The sequence below is a fragment of the Pristiophorus japonicus genome, unplaced genomic scaffold (assembly GCF_044704955.1).
Source record: "Pristiophorus japonicus isolate sPriJap1 unplaced genomic scaffold, sPriJap1.hap1 HAP1_SCAFFOLD_170, whole genome shotgun sequence".
NCBI classification, from domain to species: domain Eukaryota; kingdom Metazoa; phylum Chordata; class Chondrichthyes; family Pristiophoridae; genus Pristiophorus; species Pristiophorus japonicus.
Window position 1 is genome coordinate 1,025,368 of NW_027251383.1, and position 9,401 is coordinate 1,034,768.

Here is a 9,401-nt window from a genome sequence, read left to right on the forward strand (position 1 = left end):
ATAATCGATGGGTTTGTTTGTGGCTTTGATCTGTTGCTGGGAAGTGAGGCAGCGCTGCAGGATGCTTTTTTTCGAGGTGTAAGCAGAGGTTTCCGTCGTGTAACGGTTATCACCTTCGCTGCACATGTGAAATATCCCCGGTTTGAGCACAGACAGAAACATTATTTTGGAGAATATTTTTCCGTGGCATATATTTTTAAAAAGTAGCCCCAGGTTCCTTGTATCATGAGCGATGGCCATTTTAACTCACTCTTCTAAAATACAGTGTGCGTAAAATCAGATAGAGGATAAAACTTCATCAATGATTAAAGTTCGTGAACTCATTAAAGTTCAGTTATTGAAGTTTCCATCAATTCATTGCAGAAACATAATTGAGGTGTGTGAGAGGATTAATAATGGGCTTTAATCGTTAATGAGCCCATTACTTTATGTTATAGACCCAGGTTACACATTCTCTTGCTTCTGAAAGTGTTGAGATGCGTGTGGGGTGATTGGGGCCCATCTTTCCCCACATTACAAGGCTCCATCGGTACTTCATTGCCTTTAAATCACTTGGGGATATCCTGAGTTGTTGAAAGGCCACGTAAAAATGCAAGTCATTCTTTGCAAAAGTTCTAACCGCAAGTTCAAACTTCGCCGGCAAATGGAGGCTCACCCAGAATTTGTTCTGACACCACGACAAAGTCCTTAAAAGTGGGATTTAGCAGTTCAGCTGCTCGCTGAACATTTCCGTCTGACCTGGTGCTGCAAGTGGAGATGTGCCCGCAGTGTTGCATTTAACACGTTCGCCTCACACACGGGAAAGCTCACCGGGTGGAAATATTTTGTTGGAACTTGCTCCTCATGCATGTTCAGGGGAGAGATTGTTCTCCAGTGAAAGGACATAAGATCATAAGAACGTAAGAATTAGGAACAGGAGTAGGCCATTTGGCCCATTTTAATGTTTTCAAAGTGATTCCAACCGGGGAACTTTGGTGTGTTTGGGGAAGATGATAACCACTACACTACAGACACACAGTGGTAGATGATGTCTTAGGAACATAACCAGAGCTCTAACCAACACAACTGGCCATACTTCAGGAGCTGGTTTTACGAGAATAGAATGACGGTGCTATATTTAGGAAGGCTGTGAGAGTGGCAGCAATTGATCTCGTGTTTCCCAGACTTTATACACAGGAACATTGGAACAGGAGGAGGCTATTTGGCAACGAGTGGTTACAATCCGGAATGCGCTGCCTGAAAGGGTGGCGGAGGCAGAATTTATCTTATCTTTCAAAATGGATTTGGATAAGTATCTAAGGAAAAATATCTCAGGGGTACGGGTAAAGGCCGGAGGAGTAGGACTAGCTGAGAGTCGGCACGGGCTCGACAGGCCGAACGGACTACTTCCGTGCTGTAACCGTTCCATGATTCTATATTATGTTTAAACTTGCTGTGGATGAACAATCGGAGGGAAGATGAGTCTCCTGGTAAAAACGCTGATGCTGTCTTACCAGCTGAGATTTCCAGCAAATCTGTTTTTATTTTTTATTTGTGTATTGAATCGGTACATCTAGAGCTTTCTGATTCAGAAGATTCGGGGGGCACGGAAAGTTGGGAGTTTAACGACTTTGAAAGGAACATTTTTGACTTGTGCAGCTTCGGTCAGAGAAATGTTTGTGTCATGATTTTTTCACAGAAAGGGATTCAGAATTACACCTTCTGGCTTAACACTTCTCTCTGGGCAGGCAGTTAAGCAGGGGTTTCCATTGTGTAGCAGTTATCATGTTAGTCTCTCACACACAAAAGGTCCCATGTTCAAACCCAGGCAGAAATATCATTTTAGAATATATTTGCTGTGAAATAAGTTGAACATAAGTGCCCCTGGTTCCTTGTCTTTTGAGCAATGAGCATTTTAAACCAATCTGATTAAATACAGAGTGTGTTAAGTCAGATAGGGTGTAAAATGTCATCGATGATTAAAGCTCCTGAAATTATTACAGTTCAGTTTTTGAAATATCGACTGTAAGTCTGCAAAACAATCCGGGTGTGAATATTGGCCCAAAAATTCCGGTTGGAGGCTTCCCACGGACAATTCCCTTCCGAACGGAGATGTTTTACGAACCTACCTGGTGGTCTAGGAGGCACCGTGGATTCCGCTGGGGAGGCCTTCTCTTCCCGCGCTGCGAAGCACACTCCCGTCCGGAGGGATACCACGTGTGACTGCTCAGCCAATCAGGTACGTATTCCACAGCTTTCCCATTAATAACAATGGGACTCGCGGACCGACCAGTTCTCAGTGCTATTCATGAGAACAAAAAACACACACACACTGAGAAATAATAAAAAACAGACCTCTCATAATTAAAATTAATTGAAATTAAAGTTAATAAACGTATTAGAAAAAAACAATATAGTTCCAATTTTTTTTAAGCTTTGTAATTCGGGTTAAAAATAAACTTACCTTAGTTGGCAGAGTTTTTTTTTTTATTTGTGTTTATTTTATTTTATTGTGGTTATGAGTGTTTTTAAACACTTGCGCCTGTAAAATTACGCTGTGCGCTTGCTTTTTCAGCTGCAAGTTTTTTGAGGATATTTGCTGGGCAAGATATGCGTAAATCCCGCAATCCGTAGAAACTTTGTACAGGCCCAGGACGTTGGAATTTCCCTAAACTTACTGTGGATGAAGAATCGGAGGCAAGTTTTGTCTCCTGGCAAATGCTGCCTGACCTGCTGAGATTTCCAGCATTTGCTGTTTTTATTTGCTATTTATTCTCCTGGCAAAAGGGCTACCTTATTCCTGAATTGCTCTTTATTTAACCAATAAATAGATAACTTTCAGTGAGAGAAAACGGATCCACCGGGGACCTTTCGCGTGTGAGGCCAACGTGATATCCGCCACACTGCAGCCCATCAAAGGGCGAGAAACCACTGAATATAAAGGATGAGCTCACAAATAACAGGGGCAGTGCAGTCTGGTCAACGTCAAACCCTCCTTTCTTATTCAGCAGAGCCATGAACGGGAGTCAGACGCCACAAAGTTTAATTAAAGACACAAATACAAGGAACACTTCCAAATCTTTTCACTGTAAAATTATTTCACTTTATTTCAAATCGTACTGTGTTGAACTTGAAAATGAGCACCGTGGGATTTTATCTTCACCACTGATTTCCTGCATTATTTCACATTGCAACATTAAGTTGTGAAAATACTGGCAAAACTGAGCCCTTGATTATTTCACGTCGGGGTCACATTGCTTTTGGATAATTCCAGAATTAATATTTTCTTTGCTGTTTAACAATAACCAGACCCTAGCTCCAAGGTCTGTCTCACTGTTTCCCCGGTGTCAGGCAGAGATCCGCCTGCTGCCCTCATTTATTTCATGTGACAGGATACAAACGTTCAAATTCAACCTGCAGATGGCCACATACAACATGAAATAGTCAGGATGGCCGAGCGGTCTCAGCTGCTGTGTTCAGTTTCCTGTTTTTTCTGGAAGTGTGGGTTCGAGTCCCACTTCTTCCTTATCGTCATCAAGCAAAACCCATTTGTTCGGCACCACGACCAACTCCTTAAAAGTGGGATTCAGCAGTTCACCTGCTCGCTTAACATTTCCGTCTGACCGGGTGCTGAAAGTGGAGATGTTTCCGCAGTGTAGCGGTTAACACGTTCGCCTCACACACGAAAGCTCACCGGGCGGGAATATTTTCTGGAGCTTTCTCCTCATACATGCTCAGGGGCGAGATTGTTCTCCTTTGAAAGGTCATAAGATCATAAACATGTAAGGATCAGGAGCACGTAAAAATACATCTCCTCACCCCACATCCCCCGCCCCGGATTTTTCCGTTTACCAATTATCTTATGTCTGTGTCCTCTGGTTACTGACACTCCTGCCCGTGGAAACAGTTTCCCCATAATTCTGAAAATCTCTATTAAATCTCCCCTTAACTATGATTACTGGGGTTCAATGTGGGGAAGGGTCAGTTCATCCACTTTGCACCGAAGAATGATCGACCAGTGCATGATCTAAAAACATTATGTCAGAGAAGATTTTTTCTGTGAAATAGTTGGTCCTGTTAATTTTAACAAAAGTTGCACCGGGTTTCTGGAGTCATAAGTGATACATCCTTGCTGTACAGTATAAATTCACACGAGGCCCATGCTTGAGAGAAGGTCAGTCTGTGACCTGTCCTTTATTCCTTTGCATTCAAGTGATGAAATTGGGTGGAGCTTCCCCTTTTATAACTGAAGGTCCAGGTTAGCAGTGTCTCCCACAAGTTCACCATCTAGTGGTCATTGTTCTCACAGTGTACAACTGAGGTCAGATTATATATGGGTTACAATGTTGGTTGAATACATGACAATAAGCACTTAAAATTTTAAACCATTCTCCTAAAATACAGCGTGTAAACGAGATAGGGATAAAAGTTCATCACATGTAAAGAGAAAATTAATGATTGAAGCTCGTAAAAGATCCTCTCGGAATAAGTGATCACAGTATGGTTGAATTTGTAATACAGATTGGGGGTGAGGAAGTAATGTCTCAAACGAGCGGACTATGCTGAAACAAAGGGATCTACAGTGGGATGAGGGCAGAGTTGGCTAAAGTAGACTGGAAACACAGACTAAACGGTGGCACAATTGAGGAACAGTGGAGGACTTTTAAGGAGCTCTTTCATAGTGCTCAATAAAAATATATTCCAGTGAAAAAGAAGGGCGGTAAGAGAAGGGATAACCAGCCGTGGATAACCAAAGAAATAAAGGAGAATATCAAATTAAAAACCAATGCGTATAAGGTGGCCAAGGTTAGTGGGAAAATAGAAGATTGGGAAAATATTAAACGACAGCAAAGAATGACTAAGAAAACAATAAAGAAAGGAAAGATAGATTACAAAGGTAAACTTGTGCAAAGCATAAAAACGGATAGTTAAAGCTTTTACCGATATATAAAACGGAAGAGAGTGACTAAAGTAAATGTTGGTCCCTTTGAAGATGAAAAGTGGGATTTCATAATGGGAAATGTGGAAATGGCTGAGATATTAAACAATTATTTTGCTTCGGTCTTCACAATGGAAGACACAGAAACCATGCCAGAAATTGCTGGTCACAGGATTGTGGGAAGGGAGGACCCTGAAACAATCACTATCACTAGGGGGTTAGTGCTGGACAGGCTAATGGGACTCAAGGTAGACAAGTCCCCTGGTCCTGATGAAACGCCAGGGTATTAAAAGAGATGGCGGAAGTTATAGCAGATGCATTCGTTATAATCTATCAAAATTCTCTGGACTCTGGGGAGGTACCAGCGGATTGGAAAGCAGCTAATGTAACGCCTCTGTTTAAAAAAGGGGGCAGACAAAAGGCAGGTAACTATAGGCTGGTTAGTTTAACATCTGTAGTAGGGAAAATGCTTGAAACTATCATGAAGGAAGAAATAGCGGGACATTTAGGTAGGAATAGTGCAATCAAGCAGACGCAGCATGGATTCATGAAGGGGAAATCATGTTTAACTCATTTACTGGAATTCTTTGAGGATATAACGAGCATGGTGGATAGAGGTGTACCGATGGATGTGGTGTATTTAGATTTTCAAAAGGCATTCGATAAGGTATTACACAAAAGGTTACTGCAGAAGATAAAGGTACGCGAAGTCAGTGGAAATGTATTAGCATGGATAGAGAATTGGCTGGCTAACAGAAAGCAGAGAGTCGGGATAAATGGGCCCCTTTCGGGTTGGAAATCGGTGGTTAATGGTGTGCCACTGGGATCGGTGCTGGGACCACAACTGTTTACAATATACATTGATGACCTAGGAAGAGGGGACAGAGTGTAGTGCAACAAAATTTGCAGATGAGACAAAGATTAGTGGGAAAGCAGGTTGTGTAGAGGACACAGAGAGGCTGCAAAGAGATTTAGATAGGTTAAATGAATGGGCTAAGGTTTGGCAGATGGAATACAATGTCAGAAAGTGTGATGTCATCCACCTTGGGAAAAAAAACAGGAAAAAGGGAATATTATTTGAATGGGGAGAAATTGCAACATGCTGCGGTGCAGAGGGACCTGGGGGCCCTTGTGCATGAATCCCAAAAAGTTAGTTTGCAGGTGCAACAGGTAATCAGGAAACCGAATGGAATGTTGGCCTTCATTGCGAGAGGCAATGAGTACAAAAGCAGGGAGGTCCTGATGCAACTGTAGAGGGTATTGGTGAGGCCGCACCTGGAGTACTGCATGCAATTTTGGTCACCTTACTTCAGGAAGGATATACTAGCTTTGGAGGGGGTACAGAGACAATTCACTCGGCTGATTCCGGAGATGAGGGGGTTACCTTATGATGATAGATTGAGTAGACTTGGTCTTTACTCGTTGGAGTTCAGAAGGATGAGGGGTGATCTTATAGAACATTTAAAAAAATGAAAGGGATAGACAAGATAGAGGCAGAGAGGTTGTTTCCACTGGTCGGGGAGACTAGAACTAGGGGGCACATCCTCAAAATACGGGGGAGCCAATTTAAAACCGAGTTGAGAAGGAATTCGTTCTCCCAGAGGGTTGTGAATCTGTGGAATTCTCTGCCCAAGGAAGCAGTTGAGGCTGGCTCATTGAATGTATTCAAGTCACAGATCGATAGATTTTTAACCAATACGGGAATTAAGGGTTATGAGGAACGGGCGGATAAGTGGAGCTGAGTCCACGGCCAGATCAGCCATGATCTTGTTGAATGGCGGAGCAGGCTCGAGGGGCGAGATGGCCGACTCCTGTTCCTAATTTTTATGTTCTTATGTTCTTATGTACCACTATCCCTCAGTAACCATATTATCATTTCTTTAATTCAGCAAAAGAAAGTTATCGGTTAATTGAACGTGATTAAATGAATTCATTTTTTTACATTAGCTGCATGTTGACATTTATATAGGGCTATTAGTTTGAAAACTGTGTTGTAAATATTATCTCCCTGACCAAGAATCACACCTGTGTTGCGGTGGTACAAGGGGTGGATTCAGTGAATCATTTGAATGTGATTTCAAGTGGCGTTTACTGTAGTGTATGTAGGCACCTTGAGTAATGACTCCACGAGGCAGGGTATGATACTTAAACTGTGTAGACCCGCAGTCCGTTATTTGAAGCTCATCGAGTGAGGACAACAAGCTGTGAGCTCCTTTATATACTGGGTTGCATGTAACCTTTCGGTCTCAAGCAGCAGCATTCTCTGGTGTAGGTAAGGTGTGTACAGTGTAAGAGTACATTCAGTGTTGCACAGCAGTGTTGCAGACGTCACACAGTAAACAGGCATGCATACACAACAGTTACAATCTGTTTCGGTGTGAATCAAGTGAACTGAAAATGACAATAATGTCATGAACTATAATGATGCAGCAGTAAAACGGTATATTGGTCCCTGGTTGTCGAGTGGTAATGATTCCATGCTCTCAACGTTGTGTCCTGGGTTCAATTCCCACCCTGGGAAGTTGTACTTTTAATTCAAAACCTTATAAAAAAAAGAGTTCATTTATTTTACAGATCTATATGCAAATCATGTATAAAAAATAAGAATCATTGACTTGAACATCATTAATTAATACATAAATTATTTTGTAAATCTTTTACCATTTATTTTGCCATGAGCTTGTGAGGAACTTTTATCCCGATCTCATTGGGTTTAATTGTGGTACAAATGACGAACCGGGGGCTGGGTTAAGGAAAGGTTTACGTAGTGTAGCCGTTATCATGTTCACCTCCCACATGAAATGTCCCTGGTTTGAGCCTGGGCGCGTGCTTTATTTTAGAATATATTTGCTGTGAAATACATTGAACAAAAGTAGCCCCAGGTTCCGTGTCTTATGAGCAATGAACATTTTAAACCAATCTCCTAAAATACAGGATAAGTAAAGTCAGATTTATGGATTGAGTCGGCACAACTGGAGCTTTCTGATCCAGAAGATTCGGGGGGTGCGTTAATTTGGGAGTTTGACGACTTTGAAAGGAACATTTTTGACTTGTGCAGCTTCGGTCAGAGAAATGTTTGTGAAAATATTTTTTCACAGAAAGGGATTCAGAATTACACCTTCTGGCTTAACACTTCTCTCTGGGCACTAAATTCAACAGTGGTTTCTGTGGTGTAGTGGTTATCACGTTCGTCTCACACACGAAAAGGCCCTGGTTTGAGCCCGGGCAGAATCATCATTTTAGAATATATTTGCTGTGAAATAAATTGAAAAAAGTACCCCAGGTTCCTTGTCTTCTGAGCAATGAACATTTGAAACCAATTTCAAAAATTCAGAGTGTGTTAAGTCAGATAGGGTGTAAAATATCATCTATGATGAAAGCTCCTGAAATTATTACAGTTCAGTTATTGAAGTATTGACTGTAAGTCTGCAAAACAATCCAGGTGGGAATATTGGCCCAAAAATTCCGGTTGGAGGCTTCCCGCGGACAATTCCTTTCCGATCGGTGATGTTTTAATCACCCCACCTCCCACAGAGTTTAATTAATTGCATGTAATTATTTGAAAAAAGATTGAATTAAAAAGTTACTTTCCGAAATCGGGCTCCCTCTGTGAATGCCGAACCACTAAACGAGCAGGATACACATTAAATAATTTAATTCCAGACTTCATATTTTCTTTGCTGTTTCACAATAACCAGACCTATGCTCCAAAATCTGTCTCACTGTTTCACCGGTGTCAGTCAGAGAAGCACATGGGACTGAATCAGTGACTTTGCTTTTTCGACCTGTCTTCTGAAGCGCCGCACGGTCCCACTCCGACAGTCAATGAACTGTTGGGACGTAAGTGTATCCAGGCTGTGGGTGGCCACCCCGAGCGCAGCAGAGGAGTTTCTGCATTAGTTCTGAGTGGGGACAGTATTTCCCCTTCACTCTTCCTCTTGTCTATATCCCTCGGCTTTGTTTTCTGTATTTATTCCCCCGGCCTCATTTTATGTGTTTAAAAGGGAACAAAAGATGAAGTGTGCGACACCCTGGAACAATTTCTCTCACTCAAATATGTCTATTTAGTGAAGTGAAATAAAGAGCAATTAAAGAATAAGGGAGAAGCCACTGTTGCCCTTTTGACAGGAGAATAAACTCGCCCATGGCTGTTCATCCACAGCAAGTTTAAACATAATCTTCCCGCACGGGATCCTTTCACGTGGAAAGCAAACGTGATAACGGCTTCACTGCGGAAACCGCTCTGACCAGAAGTACAGCAGAGGGCAGCTGACCAGTGAATGTCTTCTGTGCTGATCGGGAATGTGTTGGCTCACCTTAAACAACTTCTGTCCCTCACTGACAGCTGTCAATCCTTCTCCTCCGCTGCCCTTTACACAAACATGTCACTGATCCCCACCCACCTCCCCACATCCCCATCGTGTTATCTTCCATGTTAGCATAGTGGGGCTGCGGAGACACCTACTCTCTCCCCGCGGTTAGT

The 9,401-nt window shown here is 42.3% G+C and overlaps 1 non-coding gene across 1 annotated transcript; it reads left to right on the top strand.

The window, feature by feature from the left end:
- Positions 1 to 8,078: 8,078 nt before the first annotated feature.
- On the top strand, positions 8,079 to 8,152 carry trnav-cac (transfer RNA valine (anticodon CAC)). Its single transcript has one exon. It is a non-coding gene; the product is annotated as a tRNA-Val (tRNA).
- The last annotated feature ends 1,249 nt before the right edge of the window (positions 8,153 to 9,401 follow it).